This window comes from Siniperca chuatsi, linkage group LG12 (genome assembly GCF_020085105.1).
Source record: "Siniperca chuatsi isolate FFG_IHB_CAS linkage group LG12, ASM2008510v1, whole genome shotgun sequence".
NCBI classification, from domain to species: Eukaryota; Metazoa; Chordata; class Actinopteri; order Centrarchiformes; family Sinipercidae; genus Siniperca; species Siniperca chuatsi.
Genome location: NC_058053.1, coordinates 19130953 through 19149338, shown reverse-complemented (window position 1 = coordinate 19149338; position 18386 = coordinate 19130953). Strand labels below are relative to the sequence as shown.

The 18386-nt window shown below is 39.7% G+C and overlaps 1 long non-coding RNA gene across 2 annotated transcripts in view; it reads left to right on the top strand.

Annotated features, from left to right (window-relative positions):
* The first annotated feature begins 4011 nt into the window (after nucleotides 1–4011).
* Nucleotides 4012–18386, top strand: part of LOC122885891 — a 26694-nt gene continuing 12319 nt past the window's right edge. The window contains exon 1 of one of the 2 annotated variants that reach the window (XR_006380215.1): nucleotides 4012–6770. This is a non-coding gene — a long non-coding RNA (uncharacterized LOC122885891). Of the gene's footprint in view, nucleotides 6771–14986; nucleotides 15539–18386 lie in introns of those variants that run through there. The other variant, XR_006380216.1, reaches the window with a different exon arrangement.

Genomic DNA, 18386 nt, shown 5'->3' with positions numbered 1-18386 from the left:
AAGAGCATGGGCTGACAGATTTGATGGCCTTGTACTTCTTCAGAGCCTCATCAGGTCGCTTCTTCTAACTCAAAATGTTGGCTTCAGTGCAATAACTTGTGTTCAACTAAGTTAACTAGAAAGATATACTTAGGACAGAGAAGAGGAAGCAGACAATTTTAGTGATTACTTCCTCTTTATGTCCCTTCACTTGGTGTTGTGTTTTGTTGGAATAAAAGCTTGCATGCTATCCCATCCCTACTCAAAAAATGAATTAAACATACAGCGCATGTCATGCAGACTATCTGATGAACACAATAAGTTAATAATTCACAACTACAGATGTGCATTTACACACATACTGTACATAATGTATGAACAACACTCTGAACTCTCACACACAACATGCTTAAGTATAATTTTGCTTGTGGGGTCAAAGCGTTCATCAAAATGTAAATGTTTACATAAATGAGGGTGAATTACACTACCATCCCACTCCACACACACTGCCTATTTTTGGTCTTATTTGGTGTATCTGTGCCCAGTCCAATCACCATCCACACTTTCCTACCTTCTTTCTTTTCTCTGCAGTATTGGTATGGCAACATTGGCACAGGCACACTCCTACTCTCTTCCGATCTTAGTCATAGGCCTCACTCATAAGACACCAGCTGAAGCTGTCCAACAGTTGATATGTTTGGTCACTTCCGTGTGTTTTCTCTCTGCGCCTTTATCACTCTTGCACACACATACTGTACACAAGCAAATGGCGCCTGAGTCCAGCCCACAACTGAGAATAAAGAGGAAATAGGATTCAATTTAATGTACAGTCTCCTGTTTTATTTGGTTCTTCAGGTAGGTTAGGTTTGCATGCATCTGAGTAACAGTGAGCCTTTGTAGGTCAACAGAAAGGTAACATATACTTTTGTGATTAGCCATTGTATTCAGGTTTTCTGTGGAAAATGTGTTTGGATCAGGTCGCCAAGTTACCTGTTGATTCCTATTGTGCTGACAGACTGAGCAGGGTAGGACAAGGAACTTATCACAGCAACACTTGCTGTCCCTATGGACACTGGCCCATAAGCACTCTGTGAATATGGGACACCTTTTGTGCATACAGTCATGTTGCATTGAGGGTCTATGTGTGTGTGTGTGTGTGTGTGTGTGTGTGTGTGTGTGTGTGCGCATGCGCGCATGTGTGTGTGTGTGTGACTTCCTGTCAGCTTGTGTCAGGTTCTGCTATCTACGTTACATAACCATGTACTATATACAAGATAACAAGCAAATGTTGACAACAGTAATCGACTCATTCGCTTCTAGCTCAATAACACTGCATCTGTGCTTGGATTAAATCTCCTTCTGTTTTACAGTTATACGTTTCTGACGCTTCCATCAACATCAGGAAAACTCAGCTGCATGACCTCAGCAGCTCTACAGGGTTTACATTTAAGCTTTGCTATTAAAATTTTACTGACTGCTTTTATGCACAATGAGATACGGCCCTCATTGACAACCTGAGGGTCTCTGTCAGAGCCCTACTGGTTTTTGCAAAAGGGAGAGGAATAATAACAGCCTCTAGTAACTGTTTCAATGTACATATGGGCATGTGAGTATTGTTTAAAGACAGACTTGATTTGAAATTTTTTTAACATACTTAAACTTAAAAACAGCTGGTAACAGTGCCTTTATTGTAAGAGTCTTTAGATTCTGCAAAGCCTCTGCAAAGTGACATCTTTCAAATCACTTCTCAAGGCACACATTTACAGAAAAGTATCTTTATTATCTTGTTTTATGGCCTGTTATCCCCGTATCTATTCCTGCCTATCTCCTTTTCTTTATTCTTAGTTTTTGGTTTACTTGTTCCTTTTCTATGTGCTTTCATTACAGTGGTATTCGTATATTTTGTTTATTCTGTATGCTAATTCAACCTAGTTTGTCATACTATCCTCCCTGAAGCTGTCCGTTAAATACACCCTACTGCTGTATATTATGGCAAAGACTGCGAAATTGACTGAGTGCTTTTGCACACTGAACATCTCTGAATGTTAGTTGTGACAGAGAAAAAGAAGGGAAGAGAATGGGGAGACCTTTGAACTTTTAATGGCAATTTCCCATTAAAAAGCATGATTGGAGGGATCCAGTGAAGGGCTCAGCGTGCTCTCAACCCACTCCCAACTAAATGGCCAAGGGTTTATTTAAGGGGACAAATAGGTCAAACAGTCTCTAATTATCCCTCAATCGAAAGCAAGGATTTTCTTCTCCTGCTTTTTTTTTCCTCTTTTTCTTTCCTGTGTGTGTGAGAGAGCAGCATCGTTCCAACTCACCAACCAGCGGTCTCTGTTGACCTAGTTCTGCTCTGGACACTGGGTGCTTTAGAAGGGACAGGCCTCACCCACTGTCTCCTCTCTGGGCCTGTAGATACACAGTCCAGGATGTAAACGTATTCACTTCAGCGAAAAGCTTTACGCACTCATATCCATAACTTCTCTGACACTTTATCCATCAGGTTAATTGAGTGAACATCATTGATCTTGGATGCATCCCCAGCTGTCAAGGATACCATTGACAGTGACAGTGATTATGTTTGCCTGCTGGCAGTACATTTTCAGTCTGTAACATGAGTGAAAAGCATGGCTGAAGTGTGTTCTGCAGTTGTCAAAATCTTTGAGCTCTACACCTCAAATTTAATTTAAAATCACAGTCACTTGAGGTGCAGGGCAGAAGGTTTACTTTGACTTAACTGATGACTAAATTTGAGCTGAGGCTAATATAAAAAAACGGATTATTTGAGATAAATATTTCTTCCGTTTTTTTCACATTTACATAACTAATAACCTAAAAACCTCTTTACAGTCTGAAAAGCTGCTGAAATGTTGAGAAGCTGAGATGATATGTATCAGTGTGTCATGTGCACGATTACACAAACACCACACAAACAAACACAGACAGAGGCTACTGAGTTTTTCGTTTTGAGTCATATAGATTCCTCCCACACAATATGACCTTTCAGTTGCTCCTCATATTCTAAATATCTAAACTCAGTAAAACTAAAGGTGTGACGTTTTTAACTGTCCTGCTCTTGCGCAACTGAATGCGCTCCTCTTGTCCTCTCGGTGATATTTGCGTATTGAAAAAGCTTCAGATATATAATCGATTACAAAATCGAATCACGAGCATTTTGTAAACAACTGCTTCAAAGCGCAGAGGGGGGAAGATCTGGATGCAGTCGCTTTATTTTTGAATTTTTTCAAATTCAGATTTTCATGAAAGGTTATACTGGCTGCAAAAGGAAATGTGTGACACAGGGGCGGTCAGCCTTGCTGCATGTGCATCTCGGAGTTAAGCAAAAAGTTTTAAAGGTGTCTTTTATGCGCATCTGTCTTATATTTTCAAAAAGTCAGCTGTCAAGAGTTAAAGCAGAAAGACAGAAAGAGAGCACAAGCCTACACAAACTTTCTTGAGTAGCTTGTAACTTTGTTTAGATTAACATGGGTGGTGGACAGATTTTGAAGTAGAAATTATAAAATCTCTAACTATTTTGGCGCTCTCATTGCAGTCTTGTTCTTCATCGATGACCTTTAAGGAGAACCGCAGCCCATCAGATTATTATGCCTGTTTACTGTTTCTTCTTTGCATTCTGACTGTGCATCAGCCCACACATCGGGCAAATATTCAAATACTGCTGCATAACTGTGAGCGTGACACTCCCAAAAACACGCACACACGCACACACAGAGAGAGAGAGCAAGCGTCTAAACAATTCTAGTTACTTTTCTTCAGCTCTGTCAGCTGATCACTCTGATTTGCGCACAGAACACAGGAACCTAAAGGTAAGTTATCAGTTATACACAGTCAGTATGAGTAATTATTAGCAAATAAAATTGGCAGTAAATTGTATTATGTATGTATTGTCATTCTGGTTTTTCCGCCCTCAAAGCTTCAGGTTTTCCGTTTTTTTAAATGGGTCCACTGATTCTGACAAACTAAACAAACAGAGTATGTTAAAAATCTGCTTATGGCAATTTAATATCAGCAGTTTTCCCGTAGGTTGGCGATATCGAACGGTGATCATTTAATTGGCTAATCAAGTCCCATTTTCAGTAAAAGTGTCTGTTCCATGTCATTCCATGCGTTTTTTCTATAATTAGCCATCCACAGACCGGATACAATTTCAGCATTTCATCCAATAGTCAACTTTAATATTGAAGTGTCCACATGCACAATAAAGACTGTATATATTTCATTGCCATTTCAGAATAGATTTCTCATAAAAGACAGCAAACGAGCTCTGTAAATGCTCCTTAAGTCTAAAAAACAGTTGATGCAAGTGAAATGGGCAACTATGGCTTATATAATTTTCTTGTCCGTCTGAATGTTTTGTTTTATTGTTTGCATGCATTATCACTTTGCAGCACAAACAGTAAAGGGCCTGTCCTTATGACCTGTGGTGCATATAAGCCGTACAATGGCTGGTGTGCACCTGCTGTCATAGGGATAAAGTATGGAACTAGCGTAAATCTAAGCTTTTTCTGAACGTGCATAATAATAACGTTTTAAACTTGAGGTTAAAAATAAACTCACCTTTTCATTTAAGATGTGGAGGCGCAGAGATTGTTGGACAATAAGGACGCTGAACTGGGTCCTCAGTAGGCTACTAGTAAAATAATGACCCTTTGAATGTATGCTTCTGTAAACAGCAGCGCCTTTTCCTCTCTTCCGACCGTACAGGCTCGTACAGCGTAGATGGCTGATTCACCCTTTCTCTTTGTATACTTTGAAAAGGGAGATGACGCAATTGGTGGACAATTGTGCAAACTCTGCAAAAGTAATATTTTTATGCCACAAATAGAATCTCCATTAAAATCAAATTCCATCAAAACTCTACAAAATGTTTCTCATCAGACTTTCACACAATGACCCATCAGAACTTCCCAGGCTTGTATAGTGTCTTAGGCATGTACATTATGGGTACATACTTTCTTTACACTCAGCCTTGTGGACCTGCTTCTGCAGAATCTCCCAAAATTATTCTCCACAGGCCTTGAGCTGTATTTTACTGTTAACCCTTAAGTTTTACAAAGTTTCAAAAGAGTTTTGTGAAGCCAGGATATACACTGTAGGCCTGAGACTGCAGGCCTACAGTGTATCTGCACCAGCAATATATCTGATGAGCTCGTTTTATAAATCCCCTTGGTTCATTTGTTGTGATAAAGCTGTCACACTCATCAGATGTGCATTTTTTTTTCTCACAGTTATCTTTTTTAATTAATCTACAACCTTTGAAATGTGCTTCCTCTTTGCTGAAATCTGGAGCCTTTTATTTATATCGTGCCAAACATTTTGTCACAGCCTCTGGCTGAGAGGTCAAAATATTTTCAAGGACATCTAGGAGCTGAGGGCACTGGCTGACTTCCATTTGATATAGAAATGATCTAAGCGGTCCCTGTTAAGCATATGCTGCCAGTCGTCAGGCTGGATGGAGAGAAGGGCGCCTTGATGGTGACTTCACTGACACCAACAACTTCCTGACGCAACGCTGCTGTAACAGCGGCGGGGAAACAGGGAGCTCACCTTTTTATCCGATGAACCAACATGATCCTATTTCTGCATAGTAAGCCGTCTCAGCTCCCCCTCCCCTCGGTTCCAAGAACAGTGACGGGCTCGTTACATCAAAGAATAGTCTGTTTATGATTCAATGTTCTACAACATGGGGGCAAGAAGCCTCATTCGTTACTCTACTTGTTGCATTGTTTTACTTTGCCGTCAGAAAGCAGGAAACCCAATTACCTGGCCTGTTAGGGAATTCCAAAATTGTCCTTCCATCTTTTTTTTTTTGTTTGTTTGTTTTATAAAACCTGCTTCCACCAAGGTAAGGTAAACTTTTTGCCACATATAATCTATGAAAGGGAGCGAGTAACCTGCCAAGAAAAGGAATGGATGGATGGGATCATTAGCCTACTCAACTTCAGTCCGGCGTTTAAGATGAAGGAAAAGTGAATTCGTGTGATAGCAAAGAGTTTTTCACGGGAAGGAAATCGTAAGTCTCTATACTCCTGCTCCTTGTTGGTGGTAACGCGTTACCGAGCATCTCGTTACCGCCCTGCACTGTCCGGGAACAAGCAGAGTTTGAAGTCGAAAGGCGTGTAGGCTGCATGCGCTCTCGTTGTGAAGAATCTGGTTCGAAGAAGTAACCGACAGAAAGCCTATGAGCGCCATTGAAAGCAAGCGAGGAAGCCTGTATAATCTGTAGTTCTGTAAAGAAATCCGAGTCACCGAGCCGGGCTATGCAAATGTATCCGTTCCTCTACGCGCGCACGGGGCGCACCGACCTGTAGTAGCCTGATCTTGGGCAGCCTATCGGACCTGGGCACCGTGTACGGTGTAGCTTGTCTATTTCACTTTGGAGAGATGCTGGTCGTCCCAGACACGTGAGCTGAGCAGATGAGACGAGTTTATCGCGGATTTGGATGAGGGGTTTTCTGTGCGTTAATGGCCAGACGTGCGAACTAGGCTATGGTGCGCTCAGATGTTTGTTTTTTTTCTTTCTCCCTCTCGGTCGCTCTCCGTATCCACCGCTCCGCCTCCCCCTTTTCGCAACATTGACGCAACCAAAAATACTGGAACAAAAGAAACAACTTCCTTGAAGCTTTGCTGAAACTGCACTTAGTCGGAGAATGGAAGCTTGTTGTCAACTTGCCTGGATGGAAATGTCGAGGTGAGGGTGTCACCAGTGGCCGGCTGGCAGCGAGAGAGATGCAGTCGATCACTCCGAAAGGCATCCAGGCTATCGAGTAAGTGCCATTAAACATTCAGTGGAGTAATTTCAACTTTTGTCGTGTGACCTCTCGACTAGTTGAGTTTGCCGTACGGTGTCAGTCACTGCAAAAATAAAGTCGTTTTGGTCGATTCTCTGCGACGGCACAAAGTAAAGTCCCTTTGAGGTAATGCTGTCGAATTGACGAGGTAGAATATAAGTTATAGGCCCGTATATTCATTGTGGGGGATGTCGACGTGCATGCTGTTTTGCAAATGACAAGTATCTTTTTCAACAATTTGACATTTAAGAGCCATTGCCATCGAGGCTTTAACTACACTGCTGTCAATCTAAATTGAATGTAATGTGAACGTGAAATCAGTTTATATGAGGCGAATGTGAACAAACACTATCCGAGCAGACATAAATGTGTTGTGCATTGACAAGTCTCCAACACAGGCTACCAGTTTATTATTGTTATTCATGCAGCAGCCTTGAGCAGTCGCCGGTTGCATGAAGATCTTGGTGATCAACAAACACGTCCACAACGGAGCAACAGTGCGATCATTTTATGAAATGGATATGGTGTCATCGTTTTAGGTGATGTGTCAAAACTTTGCTTTGAGGTTTGATCCGCAGTTTTGGGCGGACGATCACTGGGCTTTGTCGCGTCGGTGTTTTCACTGCATGAACAAAGGACTGGATGGAGTAGTCGGCTCGGCACAGAGCGTCGGTGGAGAGCAGGCGGGCTGTTTACAATAATAACAAGATCGCGGTGACGTCACGTGACTGACAGCGGCCTCGGCCAATGGGGGGCCCGCTTAGCCATCAGCAACACGCTATATTTGGAAAGTGGTTACATCATCGTGGTACAACAGTGGACTGTGGAGGGAGGGACTTCCGCAGGGATTTTTCAATTTGTAGTCCAGAAACAGGACAATGAAGAGATTAGTTTTGTCTTTGGAGCTTGACGTCTGGATTTCAGAGCTTCTAAACATTTCCAGAACCTGTTTACACTCTCGTGTAGCCATAGATGCTGTTAGGTTTGCCTTAAACGCCAGTTTATGACTGTCATTACAATGCAGCCATGGTCAGGTAATCTGTAATTTAATATAACCTCTAGAGTGTCAATGGAAAATGTAGCTAAGTATCTGTCAATAGCGTGCTTCCACTTTCAATGCTAAAAATACTCTGCTGTGGAACACTTAGGATGCTGCTTTTTAATTTTCATATATGCATAAAATTTCTCAGCAACATCCTACTCTGTAAATGTTTAGTGATCCCCCCCAAGATGTCTAGAAACTGGTGACGGGCGGTTCTATACCAGAAGTATTGATACTGCGACACTGGCATCTTTTTAAGTGTTTTAGCAGGAGTATTGATAATACTGTAGTTTTAAAGATACAGATTTGCAACCATACAGCAGCACTGTAGCCACCAACTGTCAAAAAACAGATTAGCTGTCACCTGTCCCCAGTCCTTCTGTCCTCAGCTCCCACAATGGCTGGTGGATAAACGGCACTTTTGGTCAGTTATCTTATACCTGTTCATAAAAATGCTTTCAACTTTTAAATTTACAGGTAGACGCTCAGCTTTAGCACTACAAATTTGTTCAAACACATCAATCAGTTAACCACGAGAAAGAGCCAACAAAGCAGTAACAAAAGAGAAACTGTGTTATTAAAATTACTGTCACTGATAGATGCTGCTCGGAAAGAAACTTGAGGTGGGCTGCATACAGAATCTTTGTTAGGAACAACAGTAACAGTAGTTGTATATTGGACTGTAATATAATAATAAATGTAACACTGTAGACTGTAATCTCTTTAATTGTCTAAATGTAATGTTATATAAGTATATATGTTATATAAGTTTACTTATACTAGTGACCAACAGTGTGCAGGATTGTTTTTTAACTTTTCAGTTTAGATGAAAATCGTGTCTTCTCCATAAAATTGCATTCAAAGTTGAGAGCATAAGGTCATTCAATACAAGCGGTGTACTTGAGACAAGCAGCCAGGAGCTGTGGTTGTTAGTCTATCCCTTTAATGTAAATATTGGCCTAATGTTTAATGAATATTGGGCTTCGATTAGCCCAATGCACTTGAGAAAAATAATCTCACTAGAAAACAAAATTTACCTACCTACAGTACCTAGAGACTGTGCATTGACTTTACAACAGGGTGAAATTTGCCATAGAACTACAGTCCAGTGTGAAGAAACATTCCCTTTTTAGGTTGATTGTGATAGGTGACTAATATACATCTAACACACAACCTACAATGCAAAATGAAGAAACCATTTTCTCGGTTATCAAAACAACAATACTAACAACGAGGTTTCAGAAGAGCTAATGTAATGAGTGGACACCTCATGAGCATATACGCTTATGAATAAAAAAAAAACAAACAGAGGACGATATACTGTATGTGCTTTGTTTTCGACTTCATTCCAGCAATGACTTTGCATACAGTCTGCAAAATACAGAGTGCAAAATGTATCACTTACGGTTGAAATAAAATATTTGCTTCTAAATTGTTTCTGGACACAGACTTTGTGCAAGACTGAAAACAAACACGTAGGCCTATTCTAAATGTTATCTTAATGCTGATATTTATATAGTATGAGCATATGCATGCTGTACAACACTCATATATGCAATTAAGGAAGGCTTTAGTGGTTTTAAATGCTCTCTGGACTGTAAAATACTATTGCGTGCTATGACCTAAACACAGCACAGGTCTAGATTGTGCTAATAGACAAAATGAGAAATTGAAAAGGCTAGAACTCACAAAAATTCTAGTGGGATGCTTTTGTTATTTGAGTCTCTTTTAGACTTTTGAATGTCACTAGAGCTCTTATAATGTTAGAACAATACTGCTGTAAATTAATTAGCAAATAGTCTATTTGCTTGTGGATAGTGAACAGTCTTCTGAGACTTTTTGATGTATTTCTGGGTAATTGATTATTGGTACACCTGTCTCTGACTGTAACCTGAATAAACATAAAATTCAGTATTTTGATTAAATTGCACACTAATCATTTATTTATATTATTTCCATCCGGGTCTCAGTGGAGATTCTTAATCCTGTGGTGAAGCTGCTGTTCATACCGTACTTGGCTTTATTTTTTGACACAATCATTATCAAATAGATATAGAGATAAAGAATGTGGGCACAAAATGTCCTCAATCACCAGCTTTGTGGCAAAAAATATCAGCGTTAACATCAGCCTTCCAAAACTTATTCTTCGAGGCCTTTCTGCAACCCTGCATGCCTAGGATTAGATCTTGCTTGTGTTTAGCCTTCTCTGTAATCCCTCTCAGCAGTCTGCCTCAATAAAAAAAAAAATACTGAGGGGTGTGGACAATCGTCAAGATTTTAAAAAATTACTACTAGAACAGGAAGTGACATGAATAATGTTTTGTTGGGTGATTCTGATCTGTCCCCAAAATAACGATAACATGTCTTTTGAATGAAAAATGCCTCTCAGGTTGAAACACCCCAACCAGGGCACTGGATGTTTGACTCTCGCTGCAGTAATACATGTCTCTGAGGTTATTGGTCAAATTTTATAGCTTTGTGTACGAGATCCTGTGGTTTTTCGGCACGTAACGCCACATTTAGTCTGAAAAACGCAGTATTTAATACAAATGAAAATAGAAAGCCTCATGGTGTTAACTGTGTAACAGAGTTCAAAAGCACAATTTGGGGAGAAATCAAGCTGCTCTTGAGAATCTTGTCAGTGACAGTTCTGTTTTGGCAGACTGCACAGCTTCTCTACAGTGAAGTTTTTGCTGATTCTTTTGCTATTTAACATACAAACTCAAGTCTCAAGTCAAAGAATTTCTTAGTGGAACATTGCGTTACTCTCCTCAGCTTGCCTTCTGTATCTACTAATAAACACTTTTTCCCCCTTCTGTCCTTGTTACCAATGCAGCTAGCCGAGTTTCCCCCCTTAATTGTCTCGTTTGTAATGTAATTTTAGACTACTCTATGAATTATACTCACTTAATTTGACTGCTATGTGTGAGAATCAGAAAGATTATACAGAGACTAAATAAAAAGGGCTTCTTGTGCTGTAATATCTGAACTTGCTGGCCAAGCATGTGACAGTGTTTAGCAGGACCCTGACTATAAAAGTCTGTTTTATGCTTTTACTTTAAGCTATGCAATTTATTTGTCATGGGATTAGGTTATGGTAAAATTTGTTAGAAAGCAAAATAAGAAACAATATTTTATCATGATTTCTGACGGCAAATTTAGATGTAAAAAAGTTTGAGTGTGAGTGTGTGCATTTTTTATAGCACCCAAGGGCTAATGTGACCACCTCACAGCCTTTGTACTAAAAAGAGGTCAGAGGTCTCTGTTGTGTTTTCAGGGTGACCTGCTAGTGACTATTAGCCATTGATAAATGTGATGTCCCACAAGTGTGCGGGCTGGACCCCTCCAAAGGGGGAGGTGTCATAACACGCCCCACACTAACCTCCCAGCCAACCCCACCTCAACTAGCGCACACACACACACGCAAACACACACACACTCTGCCCTGCTGACAGGAGCACAAGGGGGCAGCTGCTACAGATGTCTCATAGACAGGGGGGGAGGGGAACCAAGGAGACATCAATGGAGAGTCTTTCTCTAGTATGGAGTTCTCAGTGGGGCTCATTGTGTTCTCTAAAGACCAAGACGAGGGAATAGGCCACGTTAATATAGTAAGCCTATAGTCTCTTATACTTTGTTTCAGGGTGTTGTTTTATGCACGTATTACTTTCAGAGGGAATTGTCTTCCGGTATACACTGCCAAATATCCCCAAATATTAGCTCAGTTTACAAAGGTTGATATTTACAATCATGAATTGAAGAATAAGGAGGTTTTTTTTCTCCACACTCTGCTTTGTGGATTGAATGATACAGGGAAATAATTTACTCTCTAGTTTTACTTGAAAAAAAGTGAAAAGTGAATGGAACAAACTATATTCAAAATGACGACAATCTTAAATTCACCTCTACAGTGAGAAAAGTAAGAATGATTTTCACACGTTGTTCCTCTGTAATGCCTAATTTAATTCAGAGATTGGCAGCACTATACTATGGAACTTTTGAAGCGTGGCGTGAGCTGAGCTTTTGCTACTGTCTATTTCCCTATCATTTGATGTGATGCAGTCCCATGTCTGGTGGTGGTGTGAAAGGCCATCTTTTGAGTCACATGAGGAAGGAGAGAGAGAAAAAAATCCGTAAAACTCCTCCTTGAATGGGAGGCAGCTGAGTGTAACAGCCAACCATGCACGCAAGTCATCTAACATGAAATCAAATTACATTGAACTAAAACTGCCCCAGCATGGCAACTTTGTAGCCGGGTTAGCCTGCTGTGGCCAAACATCACGATACATGACACTGTGGCTCTTGTTCAGCTCATCTACCAGAAAACAAGGGAGAGCCCCACTCTGTCTCAACCCTCCTAATGAAGAGATGCATTATGATGTGATTTCATTTGGGCCTGTAGAAAAGCTGCTGTGGATAACAGAGCAGTCTGAGTAGCATGGTTCATTTGTGTAGTGACATGTGACTTGTGTTTTCGTGAGTCATAAGGATCTCCTGCCTAATGGAAGGCAGTGTGTGCTCATGTGACGGTGACACAATGCAGGATGAACTGTATAGTATTCACCAGAGCTCAGCTTGGCTACTGTTTGGCACTGCTAATAGGGACCCATGAGCGTCTTTTTATCTTGTTAATTTTTGTGAAATAGTGAAACTAAAAAACCCACAATTTGTGTTCATGTCACTGAAGGGTTTTCAATAGTATACTTATCTACAAAGCGGTAAGTACTGCATATGTGCATTTGTAGATATGAATGCATGCATGTGTGTGTGTGCGCAATGTCTTTGAGTACATGCATCATGATCTACCCTATGGTCACGGTGGTGTTTTTGCTGGCTCATCTCTGCCTCTCCACATGCCTGTTTAACAACACAGAGCTCCTCCTTACTGGCTTCCTGTCCAAACCAGTTTATCTGTAAACAAGTGTGTTTTTTTCCTCTCCGCCCCATTGTCCACACTACACCAGAATGCATACACAATGGGTGCCCTCTCTCTCCCAGTCTGCTTTTGTACTCCAAAGTAAAAAACATTACATTTTTACTACCCCACACAGCAATGCAAAAAAAAAAATCATATGCTTCTTGATGAGGGCTAAAGAAATATAAAGTTTTAAAATGTCATTACCCTGACATGAAATAAGGTAAATGACATCTTCAATTGTGGAAACATTTTTAAAAAGACAAGTAGAAATATGAAGTTGTGTTCAAAAGATTGACCTCTATTCACTTAAGCACACCCTAAAACTAATAGCTTTTTCCAATGCACCCTGGTGGAACCAACTACTGACAGAGCAGGTGAATGTTATGTATTGTTATTATGTGTGCATTGGGATGAAATGGCTGTCTCTGTTTATCTTGCCCGAGGTACACTATGCTACAGTAGATATGATAACAGCAGGGTTATTGTGGCAGAGCCCAACCCGTCCCTGCTTTGGCCGTTGTACACTACAGCAGTGTGTGTACTCATGTAGTGTTGCCAAGCTAATCTTAAATAGAGAAGAAGTGGTTATGCCATATAATTTACTTATGAAATTTATCTCTTTTAAGATAGATATCCAAGTCCCTTTGAAAGGTGTGGAGAACAAATCAGTCAAAAGTTTAAAAAATGGGGCAACTGAAAAGGAAACTCCATTAAAATTAGAGAGGGCAATATAATGTCACAGCAATTTAAGATAAGAAAGCAATGTCCTTATTCGAACTGTGGAAAAAAACTAAGACAGAGTGTCTTTAAAACCCTACATTATGACCGAGAAAGCATGGAAGGAGAACATAACTGCTGACTGAGCCTCTATAGTGTAGCAGCCCCTTCACCTCACAGACTGAAAGTTAAGGGTTTTATTGCTTTTTGTTCCCTGACATCCTTCATGGTTTGGTTTGCATCTCCTTGGCCTTAGAAATAATCTCACCGATTCCTTTACTTCTTGACCCAATAATATGCATAAACCAGATGTTATACTCCTGTCATCTATGGCTGCAATAATGTGTTTTATTTGGCTATCTTGTTTTTCATAGGCCTGTCACTCCAACACAAGCACTATTGTGCTAACTGCAGATAAGCACCCATTTTAAAAAATAAAGAACATATTTGAAATAGACATTCATGGTGCTCATACGAAGGATGGTAAGAAATGTATTCCAACATATTCAGCATTCTTATACACCCATGAGACAACGCTTTTACATGTCCCTAATGTGAAAAACTCTTCTTATGTAAGTATATGATATGCTGTAACAAAGGCTTTATACATTTTTGCAGGCTATATGTAAAATGGAAATAGTGTGTTTATATGTCCATAGTTCAGGTCTTTAGTCATATTTTTTATATAGGATGCAGTGGTGGAAGAAGTACTCAGATCCTTTACTGAAGCAAAAGTACCAATACAACAAAACAGTTATTCAAATTAAACCATGTGAAAAGTTTTGATGGGAAATGTCTCTTTGGTGGAACTGGTAATAACTCATAAACATATGAAATGTGAAAAGGGTCCCCAACTAGACACTGCTTTTTTGCAAGAGGTCACTGTTTTAATTTTGTATTTTATAAGATTGTGATATGCTTTTGAAAATGTAAAATCTTAATCTCTAAAGTAAATAGTAACTTTAGCTGTTGGGTAAATGTAGTGGAGTAAAAATACAATATTTCACTCTGAAATGTTGTGGAGTATATGTATAAAGCAGGAAATGGAAATAATCATGTAAAGCAGGCTACAAGTACCTCAACAATGTACTTAAGTACAGTACTTGAGTAAATGTATTTAGTTACTTTCTGCCACCGATAGGATGTGCCTGATTAGGAATAATCGGTGAGTGCAATAGCAGACGGACACATTTTAATCCGGGTCATTTGAGTGAAGAACAGTGTATTTTGACCATGAGGCCAATTGCAACTCTGTCACCACTGTTTTGTTGTGGATCAGTATGGAGTGAGCTTTTGAATTTGCTCAGTTCAGTTGGTACCATAGACATTCATCATGCTCACGGATAACAGGCTGCAGAGCTTTCAGGTAAAGTTTTATTCGTTTATATTCACCAGTGACGAAAAACTTGACAAATGATGATGTTTGGTATAACATTAAGACAAGGAATCTCATGCAACTATACAATTTCTAAAATGTATACAATATTTATTTTGGTTTATGAATGTAGTGTGTCTATGGTACCTAATAATGCCATTAGTACTGACATTATTGGACTGTTGATTTCTTTCAATCTCTTGTTGTATTTAGAGTTTTTATGGTACACTTTGTGACTGCATGTTGTTTTTTTAATAGTGCATAGTCGTTACTAAGGATCGTGGCATTAATTTCATGTAAAAAAATCTGATTTGAAAATGTTTGAACGTAAAGGTTTTGGCTTTGGTGATTGCTGTTAAAGTCGTGGAGGGACCTAAAGAGTTAATTTGTCCCTCTCTCTTCAACGCTGCGTGGGCTGCGAGATCATTCGAGAGTGCATTTTCAGGGACCAATCAGCTGCGCGGAGTCCACTCCGCATTCAGCCAATAGGGAGAAAGGGAGGCTCTATCGAATTTGAATGAGGAGTGTATCTTTCGGCGCCATTTTCGAGTGAGCAGCGATTGCCTCAGCAGCTGCGGAGAGAGGATGCTGCGAATATAGAAAGCTGTCGCTGAGACGGGGGAGAAACCAAGCGCTCAAAATCTAACTGCGCTTTTAGAGAGGGGAATTACGTAATTTCAATGGAAACACAGGTAATTGAAGCCACAAAGTATTTTAATTGATTTTAATCGGACAATATAAACGGACAGAAGGAGAGGAATACGTGGAAAAGAGGAGAGACCGACCGTGGCGGAGAGACGTTAGCCATTTGGCCAGCTTTGCCAGCTTCTACTACTCGTAGCAGTTAGCCTGCTAGCTTAGCGTGTTAGCACAAATAGAGGGGTTTCTGACTTTGCTGCGCTGTAACGGTAAAAAAAAAAAAAAAGCGCTCATGCAGCGGTCCGTTTTATCCAGGAGGCGAGAGGGATATATTTGGAAAAAAGGGGAATAGATGGACATTATTTTGTATTGGGGATGAACTTAATTTCAGCCTTATAAATCAAAGTAGAGCAATAATGGACTATTTTTTTTTCGCATTGGAGCCCAGTTTTGAGCGGGAGGTGCAAAAGCAGCCAGGCTCGAGCAGAGGAGAAGCACAGTCGGCAGTGTCAACAAATGCACACGGCACCTTCACTGGCTTGGGAGGGAAAAAATCAATACGAGAGACCGGGACAGGCACAGTGCCTTTTGTGGTAACTTCATTTTACCAAGCTTGTTAACTAAGGCAGACCTTTTGTCCGAGCTGGTAAATTGCATATGTGTTGTTGCAAGCGATTTTTGCATTGTTAGAAAGAAATCACCTGGTCAGTTAGTCATTATATCGCTGTTTGACCTTACACTCAGTGATGCCCTTAATAATAACGACAGAGTTTGTTTTTTCCCCTATCAATGTCGTAAAGTGCTTGTTAACGTGTGTTTGCAGTCTTAACGTTACCAGGACAGACCTTGTATTAACGGACCTCTGATGACCAGTAAGTTGCCAAGTAATTAACTTAGTATTGTCCAATGTTGAGTACTTGCTTCATATTTGTAGCTGTTAATAGATTTGAATATCTTGCAGTAACGCTAGATGATCAATGTGGCTGCCAGCCAAGTGACAACAATCATAGGTCGCAACTTCTGATGGTTCAACTTTAATAGCTCTGTTAAACGTTAGACGAGTGGCTGTCATAACCACTAACGATGCAATAAAGTTGAATTAACGTTAGTTAATAAAAATAGGACTTGTATTGTCAGTTGCGGTGCTGCTCGTGGCTCACTGTAATGTTGGGGTTTTTGGTTCACCGTGGTTTGATGCAGAAAGCTTTTCAGTCATTGACTTCTGTCTCATTTTGCATTTTTTGCCCTAACTAGCCTCGCTCCACTTTCCGTGTGCCTTGGACCCTGATTAAATTCAAGTACATTGAGGGGGGGGGGGTGCCTCTGCGTGATCTAATCGGGTTAGGAAAGAGTGACAAAACGGACCTAATCGTTATTTACTGGATGGGTTGTATGTGTGATATTTTATGCTACCTTATGCTTCTCATAATGAACATGACTACTTGACTAATAAAGCATAAGAGAAGAAAAGAGAGGCTCCACATAATTGTGCGTCTAAACCCGCCCCTTCTACTTCCTTCTAAGTAGAGATCGGTTTAATGTGTTACATAATGTGAGGCCTTCCTATCTTTTATAGTTGTGCATTTATTTAAACAAATAGGTGTCCACGTTGTCAAGTATCATGTTTAATTTAAAAAAAAAAATCTTAATTCAAATTAACTGAGTTGAGAACTGGAGACAGAGTGAAGGCACCTCTGTCTATTTTCTCTGCAATGCCTTTTTTTCCCCCATGGTCCGTCACAAATGACAGTGTGGTTACTGATAGCATTTTTCCAGGATTTTTATTTTGTCATACATATTCTGTAGCAGTAAGGTTAAGAGTTGCACTTCTATTTCAATTAGATATGCATGGCCTGAATGAAAATTTAGCTAAATACCATAGTCTTCAGCATAGTTTTCTTCACTGAAATTGCAGTTTGTACCCTTAGTATAATAATTGTTGTAGATGTGGGACAGCATTTTCACGATGAAACCACCCACCTCATATAGTAAGATTTTGTTTATTTATTTTTGAGGGCATTTAGTTGGAAGGGATATTGGCTAACGTGATATGAGGGAAAGACCTTTCACAGCCACATAGCAGAGAAAAGTGGAGGAGGAAGAAGAAATTACTGTACTGTAATATCTGATGTGTCTGACTGACAAGAAAACTTTAATTTGTGGGTGTATGAAACACAATGAATAGTATAACTTCAAAATGTGACAGGCATGTGATTATCAGCTTTAGGAATAAATGCATGTGTTGATATTTAATGTACACCACATGGTGTATTTAAAATAGATGGGCAGCTTAAATTTACCCAAGTTTTCATTTGACTCCATACGTGAAGCTGTGCTTAATGTCATGCTCCAATATGGCATACACACATAATGTAAAAAAAAAAAAAAAAAAATCCCCACCTATATATTGATGATTAGATTAAAAAGCTGTTTCTTGATCTACATTTAAAAATATATATATTTATGTCACTACACCTAAGTTGTTATACGATTTTGAAGTTTTATTTTTCATACCACCAGATAGAATGGGTGTAAAAGTAGTGCATGGGAAATGTAATTATTCAAAGCTCAATATCTAATTGTGTTTATAGGATGGATTCACAACATTGTGGATATTACTACTGTGATGTATGTGTACTCGAAAATATTGACAAACTAAGTACATCTGCCTGCTTATTTAGTGCTAATAGTAATTGTCTACCAGTCTGTCATCCTGCAAATTCAGATCGCTGTTAGCACTTTTAAAGATAGGAAGTCAAATTGCTCTAATACTGTAAATGGATAAAAATATTACCAAATGCTTGGCTGTTAAAGTGTAGATATAAAAAGTCATGTTGAAAAGCTTATGATTCACAGTGTCAAATGGAAAAAGGCTAAAATACACATTATGGACAGTATGAA